Genomic DNA, 21665 nt, shown 5'->3' on the forward strand with positions numbered 1-21665 from the left:
GAGAGAGAACTGAAAACACTGGAGCAGAGACTAAAGCCACTACTTTTCATTTTTTAGATGTTTCAAGGCAGTAGTATTTGCAGAGTCCCATCATATTCTTACACCAGTCCTGTCTTCATCCTGCTGACTTTGTTCATTAGAAGTTTTACAAGCTACTTGTTTTACTGCAATACTACTTCTAAAACAGTTAACTTCTTCATCTTTATAGTACTTACTAGTCTTTAGTCCTTGAACTTATTTCCTAAATTTTAAGCATTTAAGTTTTATTGCTACCTGGAAAGGCCTGCTGCTACTTTTATTTGATCACACAGAAGTCCAGAGAGGAGAAAGTCAGTAAGAGGATCTTTACACTTTGCTGCAGTTAAAATTTAAATTGCTCCCCAGAGACAATGACTTATAGAATTGTACTTCAGAATGGTACTTATCTTCTTTTTTTATAATATGATTAAAATACTTCTTCCTATCAATTAATGAGTTAGATTAAAAAAAAAAGGAATCTGGCAGCTCCAATTTAGGTTGTGCAAAAAGCTAACTTTCAGCCGTTTGTTCCAGATGGATTCCACAAGTGTGTGTTAGGTGTCTGAGAGTCTGAAAATCAGTATGTTCTCTGGCAAATTAAAGGCATATTTTGGCTCTGATCTGCGTGCCATCTGAGTACCAGCTACCAGAAAGGTGATTACCATTGCTGGAATGCAAACCTGTGGCTTTTAGAGGGAAAATAACACGGTCCAGTGTTTCAATGTTTTCTAGTTCCAGTTAAAATTCACTTTCATCTCTGCCTTCATCTGTCATTCTGTCATGGTGCATTGACAATCTCCTGGGAGCTGAAGTTTTGAGCCCGGCCCCCAGGTAAGGAAGGGCAGGGATGTGGGATATCTTACCACCACAATGGGTTGGTGGTAGCAGTGTGTGCACTAAATTCTCTAAAATTCACATGCATCATCATCAATGCTGCTCTGCCTCTTGTAGCTCTGCCCTGAACACAAAAATATTTATCATCTTCACCATTCTATTTGATTTTTCTCTAATAAGAAGCACATTCTGGTACCTCCATTCTTTTCTTAGTAAAAAAAAAAAAAACCCAAACACAAATCTTATTCTGTGTAGCAATTTCTTTTGTCTAAAGATGTTTGCACTGTGAAATCAACATGAACTGACAACCATCAATATCACTTGTTCTGAGCTGGAGTCAGATCAAGTGTAAATATAAGCTCTGTAAATATGACAAAAAAAGGGCACAGTGAAAAACAAATACATGCATTCATAGACCAGACAAAGAAGACAAAACCCAATAACGTTACATTTAATATAAGGAGGAGAAGCTTGCAGTACAAATGAATGATCAAAGAATAAGGATTTGATTTGTCTCAGGAAAAAAAAAACACAAACAAAAAATCAAAACCAACAGACATCTCGAGTCAACAGTTCACATGATGAAAAATTTGTGTAGTGGGTCGAGAGATACAGTGCTTTAAAATATCTTATCTCTGTTTATCAAACACATGGACTATGCAACAACTCTCTAGAACATACACTTCTTGATTTTTAATTTTGTCTAGTATTTGTACTTTGGTGCAAGAACCTAACTGTGGAGAAAGGTGAGGAAAAAGGACACCCAAGTTTTCAAATTTTTGGATTAATTATAGACCCCTTATTTTTAGGGGTAGAAAAATTTAGAAAATTTAGAAAATTTTACTTCTACAGGGAAAAAAAATTAACTTTTGTTAAAAGTTAACTTTAAAATAATCAGGTGGTTATTTTTTTAACTTAAATAAAAATTATAATATTAATTAAACAAGTTAGCTAACCTAATTGTTCATAAATGACTAAATAGACACTGACACAAAACCACACATAGTCACGTACCATATTGGAAGTAAATGGAGCATGCTAGGCATTGGACATGTCTATGTCAAAATGAAAGTAACACTTTTCACACTAAATTAAAACTAGAACTTATAATCACTTCCATTGTTTCCAACATTTTAGAAGTAAACCAACAGTAAATTTGAAGGACTTCAGCAGGAAAAAAAATTGCAGACTATATGAAACGTGTAATTTCATAGAAGAAAGTACACTCATCAAACAGTAAGGATGGAGGGCTCTATGGAGGAGAGGATAGTGGCAGTCAAGACATCGATAAGAAGCACTACTTTAAAAGAAAGAAGCAAGAATGTGTCTACTGGGACATGACAAAAATTCCTCCTTAGATATACTTTCTGGAAGAAACTGAAAGTTCTAAATTGGATTTTGATAGTTTAGGTGATGAATCAATCCTAATCTTCCTGCACATGCCTTTTGTTTAACACATGCTCAGTCTTTTTGATTTTCCATTTTATCGGGTATAATTTTTATCTTACTTCTGTTTATTCTTCTTAGTTGCACACCACAGTATTTAAAAAGAAAAATCTTTTCAGACACATATAGGACCTTTTTTACACATGCATACTCAGATCTAGCCTGGTGACCTTAGAACTGAGACATTGCTCAGCACTGAATGCAATAAAGTAATTCAGAATGCAAGCCAAATTTAGATTCCATCCTATTATGTATAACAAGCAACTCTGTTTGAAACGGAAATAGCAAAATATCCACATATATTTGAAAGAACTGTATTTAAATATCACTAGACTGAGCAGTGAGATATTAGTGTCATTACTTTGTCTGGAAACTTCCTGAACATCTGACCAATATAATGAAACCAAAAGGGTTAATCTGTTTCAAGCACTGGATCCAACAAATATTTGGATAAATCAAATTTCAATGCACTAGTGTTTACTCTGGACCATACAATTTTAACTAATGAGTAGGTTTCATGAACAGGCCTTTTATAATGGATCATAGCTTTAAACCATGGTTATAAGATCTAACTAATGAATATGATGGCCTGACATCATTTGAGTTTAGCTGACTTCAAGGTTCAGAATACCAAGATTGCATGCAAGCCAACATGCTGACCACAGCAAAAGTGCCCCTGAGCAGCAAAATGCACTAAGGAGAAATGACATCTAAAGCCATGTTGGCTGAAGCACCTCTGCCAAAAGGCCTGACTAATTAGAAATTGGGAATAGCTACTTGCTCAAGTATTTATTTACAGTACTTGAGAAATAAGTTCTTTATGAGAGAGGCTGGTGTCTGATGTTTAATTACCCAAGTGATTAAAATCTACATTTGTAGAGATCCTGGTGCACTAGTAGTCTACAAACTCTATATTCCAGTATTATTTTATATTTTCATTCAGTATTTCCTTGAAGGACTATAGACTGTCAATTTCCATCATGATTAATTAATTAAGAGATTTTTCATAATGCATTAGCTTTACAAGTGATATTTAGTGGTTACAAGTGATCAACAGAAAAAAATATGAAGAGTAGCTTCAGGTTCAAGCATGGTTTCTATGCTAGGACTCAGAAAGAGGCTCCCCTATCAACTCTGAATTTGTTTCAAATAATTTTAAAGTGAATTATATTCTCAATTTTTTCACCCAAAGTTACAGATGCCCAGTAACTTACTAAGAAATGTATAGACTTCACTGAAATGGACCAGAAACAGCATAAAAATATGGCTTATGTTTTATTAAACTTCCTAAAATCTTCATAAATATTTTGTATACAGCTATATATAAAGCTAAAATTTTGCTGTCCTAGTAAGCAACAGGTATAAGGATGCACTTTCTTACAGAATTAACCAAAGAAAATTTGTTTTAAGTTTTCAATTTTATCCAAAACATTTGTAAATTACCTAACTGCTAGCCAGCTTATATTTTCAAATCATGGTATTTATTTAACCGCATGTTTTTTTCCAAAGTAATGTAGGCATTTATTAATATTTAATACTCTTAATACTTGAAAACCTTTCCTTTAGATAATTTAGAGAATTTCTTTTCCTAATAGGCACAATATAACCATATTGCTCACTACTAAAAATCATGGGCTGAAATGTTTAACAATTTTGTACACCCAATCTTTGCACTGACCTTTTTTAGAATAATAACATATTTTCAGGAGCTACTGATTAGTTTTGTTATCAGAAATGCTTCAACTGTCTTACTGTCAGTTACAAAAAAGATTGATGAAAAGAGACAACCTGCTACATTTACAGAGACCTTGAACAAAGTTATCATTCAAATAAAATTTCACAAAGAAATCCTTAGGATTTCCACAGAAATTTTTTATGATTGTACTGTTTTTTACATGACTTCACATAATTCTACAAAGATATGAATGCGCTCTGGATATCTGTTGCACCATCACTATAAAACCATCACTAATTATGAACAGAAAATGTCATCACTCTGAAATATGTACAACTAATTCAACTAATACTGGAAGTTTTGACTGCCAGATTCTCATACTCACCATTTTCCCATTTTTTAATTCTGTTCACCTGGCATTCTTTCTATCATCCTACAATCTTGTGTCTTTGCCCAGAAAGGAATCTATTAGCATAAAATAATTTTTAACAGATCCATCAAAAAAAATCTTTTATATAGGAATTACATTATACTTTGAAGGTCATTGCATTGTACATTCCCTTGTATAAATGTACATCCATCAAGAGTCCTTTTCTGTTTTCTCTGCACACGCAACAGCAGCAAATTCTAGTCACTACTTAGACTGTTGATTTTTAGAAAAACTTTATGATGCGAACATGTGAAATATTCATTATTAATCTACAGGCACCACATGATGTTCTAAAATACGGAGTTCATTTAAAGTTCTCCAACTTAATTTTTCATTGCGTCTTCAATTTCAATTTCATTTTATTATATCATTTGATATCTTTCTGTCCTTGAGGCTTATAGGACAGGTTGACTGATAAGACAGATATAAAATAATTTATTTAATTCTCCTGCCATCCTCACATTTGGATTCCTGAATTCCTCTCATCGTTTTTTAATGCCTTAAAAATAATTAATAATCTGTGATTAGTGCCAGCTTTGGATCTGTCCAGAAATTTCACCTAGAAAATCGGTGACAGATGCATTTTGATTCATGATGTTACCCAATTATAAGACTACTTGTCACTCTTCCATCTACATCATCTGTATTTGCAGCATTTCTTTAGCACACAGTTCCTAGAAAAGATCTCTACTCAATCACTACCAGGAATCATTGTGGAACACATAGTAATTTTACTCTAATGGTAAAACACAATTGAAAAAGCTGCTATGTGCTCCAAAGCTGCATGCTCTGCTTATACAGAAGCAGCTTAAACCTTTTAGAATTGTATTAACATTGTGCTTTCAAGAGATAATTTACACAGAAATATTTGAGGAACTGAGAGACAGGCTGATGTGATGACTAGGAAACCGGTACTGTCACAGAGCAATGCTCAAAAGGGGTATAGAAATTATGTTTGTGGTGGTAATCTTGCTTCAGGATGATATTTTTTCCCCTACTCTGATTCAAAGTATTGAGAGAAAAAGGAAAATTGTTATAATAGAATACATGTATCTTGAGAAAAAAATAAGGTTTTTTAATAAGGACAATTTAAGAAAATCACTAGTCAGAATAGACAAAGTGAGCAGTGGCATAGAAAGAATTACTAGTCCAGGTTTTTCTGAGTGTTTAGAGCTTTTCCAGTGGCTGTTATTTCAAATATTCTTCATATTTTTTACTTCTCATTTACCTTATCTTAACAAAGAAATGAATCATAACATCTGTGTTGATAGAGAATTTGATTTTGCAGATAAGTTTTAAGAGAAAAGTCCTGAGTAGGCTGGTTAAGATGGATGATAATTACAGGAAAAAGTCAGATCTAGAAACCTGGCTGAGTCAAACAGCTGAAATTAGGAGCAGAATTCAAGTGCCTGACTCAATGCCATGAAGAGAGTGTTGCATAGATTTGCTTTAAGAAATCCAAAATATATACCAAGATAATCTGAATTAAAGATATTTCCCTATATGAGAACGCAGAGTATGTTTAAATTGCATATGAAAATATAAAAGCAGCATACCAATGAAAAACTGGACAAGGAAACAGCTTATGTAGAATTCCACATCATCAACATATGTCTCTCTGGTTATCTGACATATGCTAGCATCAACTTTCTCATTATGGCAGAGTTCTGAGTTGTTAGCAGTTTCTTCGGGACAGTATAGCTCTGATAGAGAGAAACAATGGACTTAAAAGTTTCTCTCTTTATGTAAACCTAACATAAGATTCAGTATAGAGAGGAAATGAAAGCTGAAAAATGAAACTTAAAACTTTGAGTTTGTGAAGTCATAGTTACATGGGATTACTAGATGCATAAGTTCAAGATTTAGAACACAAAAAAATAAAAAGCTAGCATTAATGACAGCAGAATTCAACAATAGCCATCTGTCTGCTGTTATTTGGCATTTTCTGTAGTTTCATAGTAAAAGAAACCTTGAGATTAATGCCACCTGCTTGTGGGTCCTTAAGACCACTATACCTGAGTTGACTACTTATTTCAGGATGAATGTGACATTAGTGACTGAGGATCATTTTTCAATTTAAATTCAGGAAATTTTAGTTCTGAGCAACTACTTAGTACAGGATAAAGAAGAAAACCAGTAGGAATCAGGAAGAAACATTTAGGACAAAACAGAGAAGGATTACAAATAGTTTTAAATATGGAGATAATTAATAATACAAATGTAAACTATTAACAAAGGCTCACATCAGAATCTCTTAGTTATTTCTTTTATTTCAATCCAATAGAACTAAGACTTAAATAGTAAGAACCCTCAATATGTGAAGCTTTTTTCAGTGGGACTGTAAAATATGATGCCTAAATCTCTATCTTAAGTACACTTCTTCATATGTTAATTAGGGAAGAAGAAAAGTTATGTCAGATAAGTACTTTTCAATCTTCCATTCCAAAAGGCTGAGGGAAAAAAATAAAGGAAAAAAGAATGTCACAATTTTAAATGATCATTCATCAGTACTTTGTAGAAGTTTTGTATTTGGCATTTGAGTAAAATGTCAGGTGTAGTTCTAAAAGGTTTACTGGACACAGTTCATAGTTAATTTCACTAGTCTCATTGTTAGCTTGGAGTTTCAAGAATTTTTTTTGTCTAACTATGTTATTATAATTTTGGCCAAAGGCAATACCTTATAGGTCTATAGGACATCTCACTAAAAGACACCAAAGAACACCAGAAATCTACACGTTTCATTATCATAATGGTGAGATGAAGATATTATATCAATATTCTAATTTAGTAAGTGGGAGTAACAATTTGGAAAGTGACATCACTTTTCCCTTGATCGTGTATACTTCATACAGGTGGTATCAAAACAAAATGCACCAAAGAAGGGCGAAGTTAAAAAGTATCTTGTCCTAATCAGTTGGCTCAATTTTTCACGTCAATTTGTCATTCAGAATAGACTCACTCATCTCTCTTTGGGCTTTGGCAGAGAGTCAGATATTTTTTCAAATTCTGTGTCTCCTGCCAGAATGTCTCTGAATGTTTCAGGCAATTGTCAGATTCAATTTTTGTTTAAAACAGCAGTGCAGTGTGGGCTCTTTGAAGTAGGCCCACATCTAAGACAACCTCAATTCAACTGTATCTTACATTCCAATATAGCCTAAAGAAACTTGAAAATGAATTTGCATTATGTTTAAAATACACATCTATATTAAAATTCGACTGATTTATAAAGCAGGACAGTACACTATACAGAGTAAAGAGAGGATCATTTTATTTTGATCCTTTCAAACTGTTATAGAATGTAATGGCATTTTCCATTTCCTATTTTTAAAAAGCAATAATTGCTATCTCAATATAAAAAATTAGGAAATAGGTGTTCTTATTTTTATTAAGGAAAAATCATATATGATAGATTATGATGTGAGGATATCAATGTCTAATAACCATTATAGCTACAATATTTAATACAGAAAAACAGCTGCTACTACAAATATGGTCACCACTCAAGTTCTTTGGGTGATTTATACTTTCATATACACAATATACCTGGTACACTTTGTTCACTATCAAAGTAAATGAACATCAAGTCTGCTTCAGACATAATTGCGAATTCTTGTCATCCTCTTCTCTCTCTTTGTGGTCCCAGAAAAATGCTTTTCTTGGACTTTTCTCTGGTGCAAGATGTTCCTTAAGAGTAAACTGTTGGAGGCTGTGAGAATATTTTGTAAAAGTCACATAAATTTCTGTTGTATTTCAAGCTTTCCCATGCATCATGAAGAGTAGATTTGGCAGAAAGCTTGAAACCCATGTAATGCCTTGGAAAAATACATATATTGTTCTATATAACGGACAGAAGATGGGTAAAACATTGGTCCTATGCTAAATCTCTGATCTTGGTAGAATTTGTTAACATAACAGTGACATTTGGAATTCACCTGGAAAGGGACATCCACCAAGAAGGGAGAAAGTTTAGTGCTCATTCTTGTTACACGTAGACAAAGCTTTTTGAAATGTGCTTCTTTGCCTCCACAACTTAGAAAATATGAATAAATATTGAATATTAAAAAAAACAGCATTTCTATTTCGAATTTTGGACATAAATGTAAACATTGTATCTAGGAAAATACTGATTGGAAAGAGAAAATATAATTAATCTGCCTATGTACTTATGTAGCTTATATGTCAGACACAGACTGCACTGATTTTCAACAAGGCCCCTAATTTCTCAAAGCTACACTTGCAGACCCTCTGTTAACTGTTCTAGATAACATTACATGATCTGCCAGGCTTTCAACTTGTACCTTTCCTCAACTCCACAGCCTGACATAGGCAAAACTCCATCTTTAGGAAAGTTTGGACATACAGTGCCCCACACATACATAAATTAAAACTTCCCAATGAAATACTCCTGTGAGCAGAACCATGCATTTCTCTGCCATGAAAAAAAATCAGACCCCACCAACCTCTGCAGAGCATCCTGCAAGCCATGCCTTTCTCTGCCAAACCACACTGGCTCCTTTTACAAGAAGTTGCTGTGCATTCAAAGCAAAAATGTTTTTCACTTTGTTTTGTAGTATTTGTGTTTTTGCTCTCCATATATTTGCTGTATCTAAATATATAGTAACTCTGGTGACTGTACCCTCCATATGTCTTTGATAATGACAAATGACAATAAATCTACTTTTTACGTATATAAACTCTCATTCTAAAAATAACCTGTGTAATAAGTAAAGGTATCAAAACCATTAACAGTCATTGAACATTTGAGGATCACTGAAAAACCTTCTTGTTCCTGTTTTTATCAGTTTTCTGGGAACAAATGCATAGATCCTTGAGCACACTTTGAATCTTTTTTAAAATATTTTTCAGTTTAATTGAGATCAACGCTAAACAATCAGATTCATAATATCTGTTCCTTTTCTTGTTCTAGTTCTTGTTTGCCTTTTTTTCATCTGAGCCATCAACATCTTAACTAAAATAGACAGAGCTCAAATAATTGAAAATTTTGCTTTGTTTGGATTCCATGTCTTTGGTACACATGAATAAATAACAGATTAAACACCCTACTGCTGGTTTAAGTGGAATTTTACTTGGATTTAAATGGGAATGGAAGAACATAATGGTCTGACTGTGACTTCATGTTATCATAGGCTTCTTTTACATACTTAGAGACCTTGTTATGCTACTGGTGACTTTTGACACATTCCTAGCTAAACAAACTTTAAAAAAAATTAATGCACATTTCAAAACAGCAGGAGATAATTAGTAGCATTAATGAGGCTACTCATTGGATTCCACAACAATATCTTTCACAGCAGGAGAATTAGACTATGTGTGTGTCAGGGACACTTACCCTTGACATTTTCTAATTACTTTTTGTAGGTTTTCTTAACTCACCTTAACTACCAGGAGACATTGACATTGAAGCTGACCATGGTGGTCACTGTGCTCAATCAGTTACAGGACAGCAAGGTTGTGAGATTGTCAGACACAAAATGTCTTAGTACTGACCAAGGATCAGTGCTGATCTGAAAAGAATTAATTTTCTGGGTTTAAGAACTTAAGAGTTATGCCATTATATAAAAATCTATTTGATTTAAATTCTGATTTATATCAATAGCATAGAACAAACATATTACAAATAGCACAGAACATTGAGATGCTTACTTTACAAAAGTGCATTCTCTAAAAAATGAAAAAATATTTGGATTATAATCAAACTTAAGTAATTTTTGAAGATTTGTATAGGTGTTACAAAATATTATAGAAATGAACAAATTATTTTTTAATTATTCACCCTTGACCTATCTCAGCTTCTTTCAGATTTGATAGGAGTTTTATAATTTACTTCAAAGAAAAATCAATTAAGGTATCATTGAGTGATCTTAAAAACTCTGAGTCAGCGTAACTGAGATACCTTAAATTTAAAAGAATCAGTATCTTCATGTAATTTAATAAGAAATATTGAAAGCAAAATTCTCATAGTTACATTTTCATTTGACTTCTCACTCCCTGAAGGAAAAGCGAATGACATGTTAAGTACCAAGAAGAGGTTTTCTTCTGCTATCATGTGCTTCCCCACCTTTTCTCTGCTTTCTACATACAGTGCTATTACAATTCCTGCATCTACCTCTTGGCTTTACAGCTGTTGCATTTTATATTTTCTTCTCATTGTCACATTATTAGCTATTTTTGAAACATCTGGAAAACATCCTTTTTCCTTGGGGATTTGTCTCTGATACCTGCTGAACACACTGGGAGATTTTAAGGCAGATAAAATACAGTCAGTAATAAAATAGTGAAAGTAATTAGAAAACATTTAATAATAATGGTAATTTTTTTTTCCTTGGGTACAATTTTTACTTAGGTATTTCTAATTAAATTTCCTCCCTAATAAACTGGTGGATTGCTTTTAAATTTTCCATTTTCTGCTCACATGTAAGCAAAAATACATGTGCAGAAAATGCAAGGAGGGACAGCAGAAAATTATATAAGGATAGGATAGGTAGCATTTATGCTGTTTGCAATCTTTTAGGGCATTTAGGGTTCTTTTTCACTTCTGTGAAACAGAAAATTATTATGCTCTTTTTCTGATCAAGCTGCTACAATCCAGAAATATTTTCCTTCCAGGTCTTCCCTAGACAATTACTCACCTCAAAAGACCCTGAAGGATGCAGTATAGACACAACATACACATTGCTTGACTGAGAAAGTAGCACTGCTATTCTTCAGTACTCCCCCCAAAATTCCTAACAGCTCATGCATACCAAAATAACAGGTAAAAATTTCCCAGTGTCTCATCTTGTGTGAGCAGGAAGGTTTTTTTTTTCTGTTTTACAGCCACTAATATAAAAATATTCACAGATAAAAAGATTTTAAAGTACAAAAATTTAAAGAATGGGATTTCTGGCACATTTTCTGTTGCGTCTCTTATCTTTAATAAGTACAAGTTCTTTGATTGAGCAGGCCACTTGAAAAGATTTTCCATGACTGTTTATCTTTCTATTTAATTCTAAATTGTTGCAGTTATCTAATGATCTGAAACACTTTTTTTGCCTTTGCAAGGGAAATAAAACAGTAGAATATAATGAAGAGTATCGTAGTATCCAAGATTAGTGTCCTCTACAGATTTTGTACCCAGCTTTATTAGTGCATCTGATTTTGTAGCTAATTGAATAAGAGCAATTCTACCAAGAAAGAAAAAAAAGAAGAAAGACTAAATGACTTCTACACACTGAGGAATTGATGCAATAAAAGAGAAGGCCACTTCTCAAAGGCTTGTCCTATACCCTATTTCTATTATAGGAGCCCTAGCACTCTTATCATGAGCACTTGAAAACTGATTTAATTTAACTTCTGATGAATTTCATCTGACTGACACGTAGCTGTTACATGTACCCTGCCTGTTAAAAATAGAGTAATGGAAAACATTTCTTCCCAATTCAGAAGGCATCTAAATAGCAGGAAATTTACTTTCCCTTCCATGAGGCACTTCTGCGATATTGAAAAATTTACATTCCATTGAATAGACATTTGTTTAATTTTTCAGTTTCTCAGAATAAAAACTGCTTCCTGAAAAAGTCAAAACTCAGACTGATCCCTAAAGGTCAGTGGAAGTTTATGTGATTTTTTTTCATTGCTGTTGTTAGTTTTTTTTCTTTCCAAATAATGCAATCTTGTCTCTAGCACAGCAAGTGAAGGGATATCAGACAAATGGATTTCAAGGATGATATTATACACATACATTTTTAGTATTTGGTTTGGCTTCAACCCTTCCTTTTCACATCCTGAGAATGAAAGGTTTTGTTATTTGTCCATAAGCAGGCATTATTCTTTCCTTTTCCTGGAATTATTTTCAAGATACTTTTCTAAATATTTATCAGCACTTTTTCTCATATCTTTCATTTGACAGATTTTCTCTGGATATGTCAAAAAGAAATGGAGTCTTATTTTGCAAATCCTGATAGCATGGTAGCAATCACAGGATGCTGTGATTGTTAAGACCATCACATTTCATTTATCATTCTTACAGCTTTTTTTCTGAAAATATGTGGAAGTCAAATTCACACACTAAATGCCAAAACCCAGTCCCACTGTCATGAAGGGAAACCCCAGCACAAGTGGCCCCCTGTTGATATTCTTTCTCATTCTAACGAGTGGGCTACAGTTAAGTTTCACTTTTATCAAGAGAACTGCTTGACCACAGTCAGTATGAATGGAAGTAAATTGACCTTACCTCTACTAGAGTTAAAACACTCACACATACACACACAGAATCAAAGCATCACAAAGACCACATTTAACCTTTGAAGACACTTAAGTTAAGGCTCAGAAATTCTCCCTGGAGACCTTCAAACACTCCATTTTCTTTTCATTTACTGTACTGGACTTAGCAATTTACCCTTGATTTAAAAGCATGGATCCAAATGCCTAAATTAGATACATCTGGTCTTCCCCACATTTTTAAAAATGTTGCATCCTCTCTTCTATGTGCTTATAAACAATTTGAATTCTTCTAAATGTACCAAGGCAAATAGACTTATTAATATGACAAAGGTAGAAAAATACAGCTGGGAAGAATATTTCAGCACATAATGACATTGTGCCTATATCAGTACAAAACCTAAAAGCTGAAAGTTCTCTGGGTTCCATTTTTAATTTCCCACATGTTTAAAAAGAAAAGCTTTTAAAAAATATTTATATATAAGGTTACATGTATTTTGTGGTGGATACACACATATACTTACTCATTCCAAAGGTTTTCAGTTTGCAGGTATGAATGAATAATTTCAAACTGGTGCTGTTCTTTCAAGAAGAAAATATTTTCTCAGCTAATAAAATGCCAGCAGTATGCACAGGTGAGTGTATTATAGTAGGTATACCTGTCTGTTAAAGGCAAACACTTCAGTTGGTACAAATACTTTGCAAAATTGAGATAAAAAAGAAACATTGAAGTAACTAATACAAAATCTTTACTTCCTTGAAGGGCTGCATAGCGCTTTATGAAAGGCAAATTTTAACAGCTTTGACAAGAAGATGGTGATATTAATCATAATTCAAACAGCAGTACTAACTGATGCTGTGAGGAAAATATAGCAGCTGGTGTATTCCAGAAAAGACCCTAATTTTGACATTTCATTCACCTCTGTCTGGGCAAAGGTGGCTCAGCAATATACCATTTGTCTTCATCAGTCTTCCCAGCACTGCAACTTGACAGGATAACAGCATGGTTGCTTGGTGGTCTTCAGTGCAACCTGCCCTTTATCTACCTAATCACAGTTCAGTGTAGCATAAGGCAAGTAATTTTACAGGTGTGTAGCAAAATCTGCATCCTCCTGGCCACCCAGTCGTGGGATTGCTTTGCAAGGAGGATCTAATCATAGCAAGATATTTCTGGTCGGCTACTGATGGCTGCCAGCCTTTGAAGCTGCACTCATGTCAGATGTAAATAACATAAAATGAAGGCACAGAACATTAAAGGCAGAAACTATGTAAAACCGGTTGAGCTGATTAGTACTAAATTACTGATGTTCCATCTGCCAGGGTGGTAATACTTGTTTTCAAACTGCCTGACTGCAATGCTTCATTTCACAGAGAGCCCATGTTCGATGGGCCTATAGGGAACACTTAATAGGCACTGACAATGGAAGGAGATAGTGACAAATACATAATATCTCTGAGAGTGCAATGCGTTCATTAAGAAAACTAGCAATTTGTCTGTGGTACAGAATATATATATATATATATATATATATATATATATATAAATATGTTCCCATATATGCATAGACTCTACAGACTTGAGAGCAGAATTAAGGAAAAATTTTTGGATCCTCACCACTTTGGAAAACAAGAAAATCTGTAATAAATAGAAATGTAGAGCATATTAAGTTAAGAAAAAAAGCAAAAAACAAAACCGAAACCAAACAAAAAACACCACAGGCAATTTCTAACCCGTACATAAGTTTCAATATTTAAGAAATTCACTTTGACATTTTTTAAGCTTGTTCAATCACCTCAATTTATTCATGTTCTTCAGAAAAGACAGTTTTTTAGAAAGAATTAGCAACACTGCTACAACTGGCACACCCTTAGACAATATCCCAGCTGTAATACTGAGCAACACTTAAAATGGGATTGGATTCTAATGAAGTAAACTAGGAAGCAGAACTAGGAGCAGTGTTAAGCCACACCATAACATAAAAAGCTGATGGAATATGCTAATATATTGCTATCTGACAATTAGAATTCCTCCTCCTTAGATCTGTCTCCTACAAATACCATCATGTTAGCTCCCACACTGCTCTTAATGATTAAGAATTCATTTTTCCTGGTCACTAAATAACTCATTTTATTCTTAGAGCTGAATTACTCCTGAGTAATTCAAAACCTTCCATCGTGACAAATTCTTCTAGAACTAAGTTTTCAGAAAATCCAGATTTTCTAGAAAAGTTGTGACTAAAAGTGCTCCAGGAGACTGCTGAGAAATTTGAAAGGTGTTTCCGTCTGGAAACCCCGTGAAAGACGAAGTTCAACATATTTTTTTGTCAATATGTTTTGTTGCTGCATGTTACAATTCCTTGTGTAAGCCATATTATTTAGATTTTCTTCTGCACTGAGTTGGGGAAAAAACACTATCATGGAATAATGATCCATAAAAGAAAGCAAATAAGCATCAGGCAGTAATCTTAATCCGACACAAACAGTAAAAAAGGTGAAGAATTAACCTTCCTTATATACACTGTATGAATGAAAACTTTGTTATAAAGAGAATGGATACTGTAAAACTGAACAGCTATTTGGAATCCAGTCAAACAACCTGAAACATTGTGTTATTCAAACAGGTTTGGTCTGTGAAAAAAAAAAATAAACACTAATATAACTCTTTGATGCAACTAATAACACATGGGAAAAGGATGGCTCCTGCAATCAACTTAGAAACAACTTTAGCAATGAATACAATATTTAATTTGGAATGAAGATCACTCCATGCATCTCACGTGTAAATAAATAAAATATCCTGTAACTTTCTGTTACAAAAGACGGGGAAGAAAATCTGAAATATAAACTAGGGAAAGGAGAAAGCAAGAGGAGTCCTGCACTCATGCAGACACAACAAAGAAAGTTGCTACACTGGAAAAAAAAATACTAAAACCAACCAACCAAACAAAAAAAACCCCAAAAAACTAAAAAAAAAATCCCAAAAACTCCCTGAAAAGACAAAGTTTCTGTCTTACTCATCCGGGGTCCTTCAACTTTGAAAACAAGAGTGCTGCCACCTGTACAGACAGGACTAAATTAATAAATCAGTCCCTGAAATGCACAGAAATTAATTGGAAAAAATTATTAGGAAGCTGAGCTGAAGTCCTGAATATCAAGGGACGGCTTCAGATTTGGGAATCAGCAGCAAATAGGCCATAGAGATAAGGTATCTAAAGGCAGATTGGATAAAACCCTGATATGTGCTAAATTAAAACTAAAATGAAAACTTTTTGGCTATTTATATACCTTGTTAAATAACATAATGTCTGTATTAGGATTTTACCTTGTCTTTGTACTTAGACACCTGGCAATTGGAAATATGCACTGCTGTAAGTGCCCATTGTTAATTAAATATAACTGTGAAAGTGATAAGTGCATTAGAAGTCTTTCACCTGAATTTTAATTCATGTCCCATTTGTCTTTGCAGAATGGACTTTAGACAATTTAAAGACAAATGATGGCCTCTCCAGCATCCAGCTCCCTGGTGATTTAGAAGAATGTACAAAGAAACATTTTCTTCCCATAAAAAGTTTGTGCTTCAGAGAAATTGTACTGTGTCTTGTAGCTTCCTTGAGTGTCCAGTACATGAGCAAATCTAACAAGAAAGGAGCAGATATGACACAGCCAGAAGGCTTATTTATATTTTAGAACTATTAAGAAAGCTGACAAGGAATGTGTGATTTCAAATTATCTACTTTGTGGCCCTCATTTGCAGACTAATTCAGTTACAGTGACAATTTCACTAATGCCAGAAATTGATTGAATAAAATCCACAGATAACATATCATTAAGGGTTTTAAACACTTATTAGTTATTTTAAATATGCTAATATGTATATTGTGATTTTATTTGATAATTGTATTTAACATATTAAATATATCAAGTCAAATGCAATAAATGCAAAGTAATATTGTAAAGTAAAGGTTAGCAAGCTTTATAGTGTATTCCCTACATGACTTTTATAAGGCAAAACTGCATTTTCACAGCTTTTGATGCCTTATTTTTTATTAGCATGCTATTACTGAAATCATTATATATATTAAAAAATCTCTTAGTAATGGCAAAATAATATTTTTTTCAAAATGGTTGCAAAATCAAAGATATGGACTACTTTTTCTTTATACTGATGCTCTAGGTTTTAGCTTTTATATTTTTCAGATTCTGTATTTAGTGTGTATTTCTGGGCTATGTATTAACAGATGGTAAGCTCTCTTCACAGAGTAGCTAGACGAAACAATTCCTTTCCTAGCTTGGGATCAAGGACAACCACCCAAATTTTGAGTCCAAGAGCATAAAAAATGTGGACTGAAAAGAGAAAAACAAGAAGGATGGGGTTTCATAACCTAAAGCTGTAATTGGACAATAACTTCAATATGCTAATGGACCCGAACTTATAAAAGTGAGAGACTCCATGACTGGTCGCACATTTGGTGACCATTTGGGTTCATCTTGGGTGTAGCCTTGGCCAGGCTCTTGTTCTGCCCAAGGTCTGTCTTTTAATAAATATCGACTTTAACTCAGCCTCGCCTCTGTTCTAGGTCACCCTTGAGAAGGCATCAATACACTCAGTCACTAGACAATGATCTCAGTTCACAGCTATTTGAAAAGTCCTTAAAGATGAATTCCATTGTTATAGTGAAAAGATCAAGGAGAAATAGCTTCCACCTCTTATCAGGGTATCAGTATTGTCAGTGAGAGACTTTCTTGTGATTTCCTGTGACTTTCGTTTGCTCATCTGTGCATTTCTTAAACTTTAGCAAATGTTCAGATATTCCTCTAAGCTTAAGCAAGATATGAGAATAATGAAAAAGAAAAACAACTTCTCTAAATTTCCCATTATTACTGCAACATGCAAATATAATTAACCCCCACACACAGCCTCTTGACTGATACTAGACATATATTAAAAACTGTATTGGGTAGTATATAGACACATTTCTCAGTAAAATATGCGTATACAAAGAAATATATATATATGTATGTATAACAAGAATAATTATAAGGAATCGTTATATTTCCAGAAAAAAATAATTTGTTTCCTGATGTTCATTTTCTCAAATGTAGGCCCAAAAAGATAAATCTTTTGGTCCTTCTCTCTCTTTTCCTTTTACAACTTTAGAGAGCAGACTTCTTAAAACAAGGTCTTAGACATTTCTATAATTTCTTCCTGAAGTTTCCATTCTACTTTCATTTTCCCTGATTCTAGACTATTCTTCTTCTGCATTTTCAAATCCCTTTGCTGGAAGAAAAACATGTAGATAACTGCACAGAAACGTGGGAAATTCATATAGAAAAAAAAAGTTAACTATTTTTTACAGAAAGATCTCCAACAATGACTTGAAGCTTAAGATACCTGTAATGTGCCTTACTACCATTGTTTTTGCAATAGGCTAACTTTATTCACTGTAAACAGAAGCCAAAGAAGGGCTAGAATTTGAACAATAACCCACAAACCAGCCAAATTGAAATAAGTTTTTCTTATTAGCATTGTCAAAAAGGGTAAAGAGAGAAAAAAGGTGAAATAATATTGCTGTTGATTTTTTTTATCACAGAATTGAATTGCATGATCCTATTATATTTCTTTGTTTGTAAAATACACATTTCCCTAATTCCATATGATCTTTTTGTAATAACAGAAAAATATTGTATTTAAATATTATATTTATATGCCAAAAAGAAAAATTTTAGAAGTTTTATTATTAATCAGTATTTTTTCATTGATTTGTTAACTCTGATAGAAAAATATAATACATCTAATTAAATTGTGTTCTATAAGTATTACTTTCATTCTAAAGATTCTGAACAGAATCTAAACAACTATTCAAATAAAACTGTTTACCTAGCAGACATCTAAAACTGGGTTTCATATAATCAAACCTTATGTTCTTGAAAGAAATGTACTTAAAAGTGCTTGAGACCTAAGTAAAAACTCGGCCCAAACAGAATACATCAGAATATTGTACCTTGCTATTATCACAGCAATATATCTACTAACTGCATAAAATGAACAACTATCACTGGAGAACTTGAACAAATTAGCAACACATTTGGACACATTTTACTGATTAAACAGTTCAGTGTTTTTATTTTACTATATGAAGGGAAATTTTTTTTTATATGCAATTCTGCAACTTAGGATTTCATGTTTCATAAAAGTCAATATGTTCCATTAAAATCAGTATGTTCCATAGAACAGCTCCCAAAGCAACTATATTTAAGTCTGTTTTACCATATTTTGCAACTGAAGTGCAAAAAGATTATTTTATAAATTTTGTGTGATGCTGTATGCACTGTGTGCAATAAAGCACATTTCATAACTAAACCTCAAGAATTTGAAGTTATCCTTGGTAAAGCAGAAGTCAGAGACATTCAGTATCTTTTTAATCTCAGTTGTTAGAGGTGTACATTGCTGCAGCAATCTCAGCAAACCAGTGGGAAAGGAAAGTCTGGGGTAAGGGAAGCTTATCCTCAGGGCAGATTATGTGTGACCTAAAAGAACTGAACGCACAGACAACAGGGATGGGCACACCCACAAGTGCTGAGGGAGATGTCTGATCCCATTGCAAGCCCATCCTTGATCATTTTAGAAGCTCATGGGATCAAGGGAGGTCCCTGATGACTGGAAGAAAGAAAATGCTCTCTTTTCAGGAAGAGCAAGAAAGATTATCCAGGAAACTCTAGTCTGGTCAGCCTCACCTTATGAAACTGATGAAACAACCAATCTAGAAACAGTTTCCCAATATAAGAGGGCAAGAAGGTGTTTAGGAATAGTCATTGTGGATCTCTGAAGTGGAAAATATGTATGTCTGACTGACCTTTTAACCCTCCATAATGAGAAGACTGGCTCAGTAGGTGAGGGAAGAGCAGTGAATATTGTCTACTTTAGCAAGACTTTTGACACTGTCTCCTATAATTTCCACATAGGCAAGTTGATGAACCATGGGCTAGACAAATGGACAGTAAAGTGATTAGGAAATTTGCTGAATTGCTAGACTCAAAAGGTTAGCATCAGTGGTATGGAGTCCATCTGGATGCCAGCCACAAATAATGTACCCCAGGGGGTGATATTGGCACCAATGCCATTTTGCATCTTTGACAATCTGGACAATGGGGCAGATTGCACTTTCAGTAGGTTTGCAGAAAATGCAATGTCACGAACATTTTTTCATAAAGATCCTTTCTTTTTGGGATTTTTCCCTTCTGGGAAGCTGAGGCCCCAGAAGAAGAATGTAAACAATTATTATCTGCTGCTGTGGAATGTAACAGGTGCACCTGTGATTGGCTCATGTTCCATGTCTACAATTAAGGGCCAATCAGGACCAAGCTCTCTGGGACAGATCCACAGAGAGCTCTCTTGTTTATTGGGATTTCCTAATTCTATTCTTAGCTTAGCAGCTTCTGAACTTTTGTCTCTATTCTTATTAGGATAATCATAATGCATTATATATAATAAATAATAAATCCATCCTTCTGATCATGAAGCCAAGATTCCCATCTATCTCTCTCACCCTGAGGAACCCTTGCAAAGCCATGTAACAATGCAAAACTGAGGCAAGTCTCTGATACACCAGATGACTGGAGAAATGAGCTGACAGGAACATTGCAAAATTCAGCAACGGTAAATGCCAAGTTCTGCACCTATAGGGGAATTATGCTATCCACTAATAAACATTTGGTCAAACTGGTTGGAATGCAATTTTCCGAAGAACGGCCTGATGGTCCTGGTGGCTACCTGCAGAGGGGGGCGAATGTGGCCCGAAGTTTGGAGTCCGGCTAGTTGAGGGCGAAAGGCCGACGCCCCTCTGCAATTCCTGGCCAGCACCCTTCGGTGTCTGATGGCCTCGGGCTGCGCTGGCTGCGTATTGGCTTACACTGCTGGTATTGGGGAGGAACGGAGCTGACCACTTCACCGGGGGTTAAACATCGGTTTATTGAAGGTGTTGCAGGATTCAAACGCCGGGGAAACCAACCGGGAAGAGTTTTTCAATAGGGGGTGAAACAGGATTATAAAGGAGGGGGGTGGGTACAGGCGGAACCAATCGGGAAAGGTGAGGGGATGAACTTCACAGAACTGACACTCCATGGAGACCAATAATCAAAAGGTAAAGGAGGTGTCCTGGGACCCCAACCAGCCACCATCTCCAGAGAGGAGAAGGTTCTCGAAACCTGGGAGGAGAAGGGGGTGATTGACTGGGCCCAGGGAGGAGACAACTTTCACTTATAAGGGAAACCAGGGGAGAAGCAATTACATATCGGCAACTATGAATAGCGAAGTTACCATAGCAACTTATCTGACAGGGTAGCAGTGGCGGGAAATACTGGGGAAGGGAGGAACCATTTACATAAAACAGGGGGATACAATACAGAAAATGGGGGAGCAAACTAAAAACTTAAGAACACACTACAGCAGCTACCCACCAAGCAGCACTGAAAAGAAGGCCTGCAGTATCCCTGGTTGAGTTGGGAAAAGTTTCACCAGCAGTGAAGTGACACTTCCTCTCTGCTCAGTCCTGATGAGACATATCTATGTTTTGGGCCAAGGCCAGGGCCCCCCAGCACAAGAGAAAAATCCACTTACTGAAGAAAGTCCAATGAAGGACTGTGGACTCGATGAAGTTGTTGGAACATCTTTTGACATGAGCCGAGGATGAGAAAACTGGGAGACTTCCAACTGGAGTGGCTGGTGAAAAATCTCATCAATATGTCAATATCTCTTCTGATGGGAGAAGCCAGACTCTTCTTAATGGTGTCTAGCGACAGAGCAATACTCAGTGAACACAAGACAAAACACAGGCAATTCCACTCAAACATAAGAAAAAATTTTGATTTTTAATTTTTATTTTCTCATGATTATGGTCACATACTTCAACCTACCTTTGCAGGTTGTGGAGTCTGTGTCCTTGGAAGTGTTCAAAAGCAAACAGGCACAATCCTGATCAACTTGCTCTGGGTTACCTTGCTCTGAGCAAGAGGGTTGAACTAGATGAGATGATTTTCAATTTC

Source organism: Zonotrichia leucophrys, chromosome 1 (genome assembly GCF_028769735.1).
Source record: "Zonotrichia leucophrys gambelii isolate GWCS_2022_RI chromosome 1, RI_Zleu_2.0, whole genome shotgun sequence".
Lineage (NCBI taxonomy): Eukaryota > Metazoa > Chordata > Aves > Passeriformes > Passerellidae > Zonotrichia > Zonotrichia leucophrys.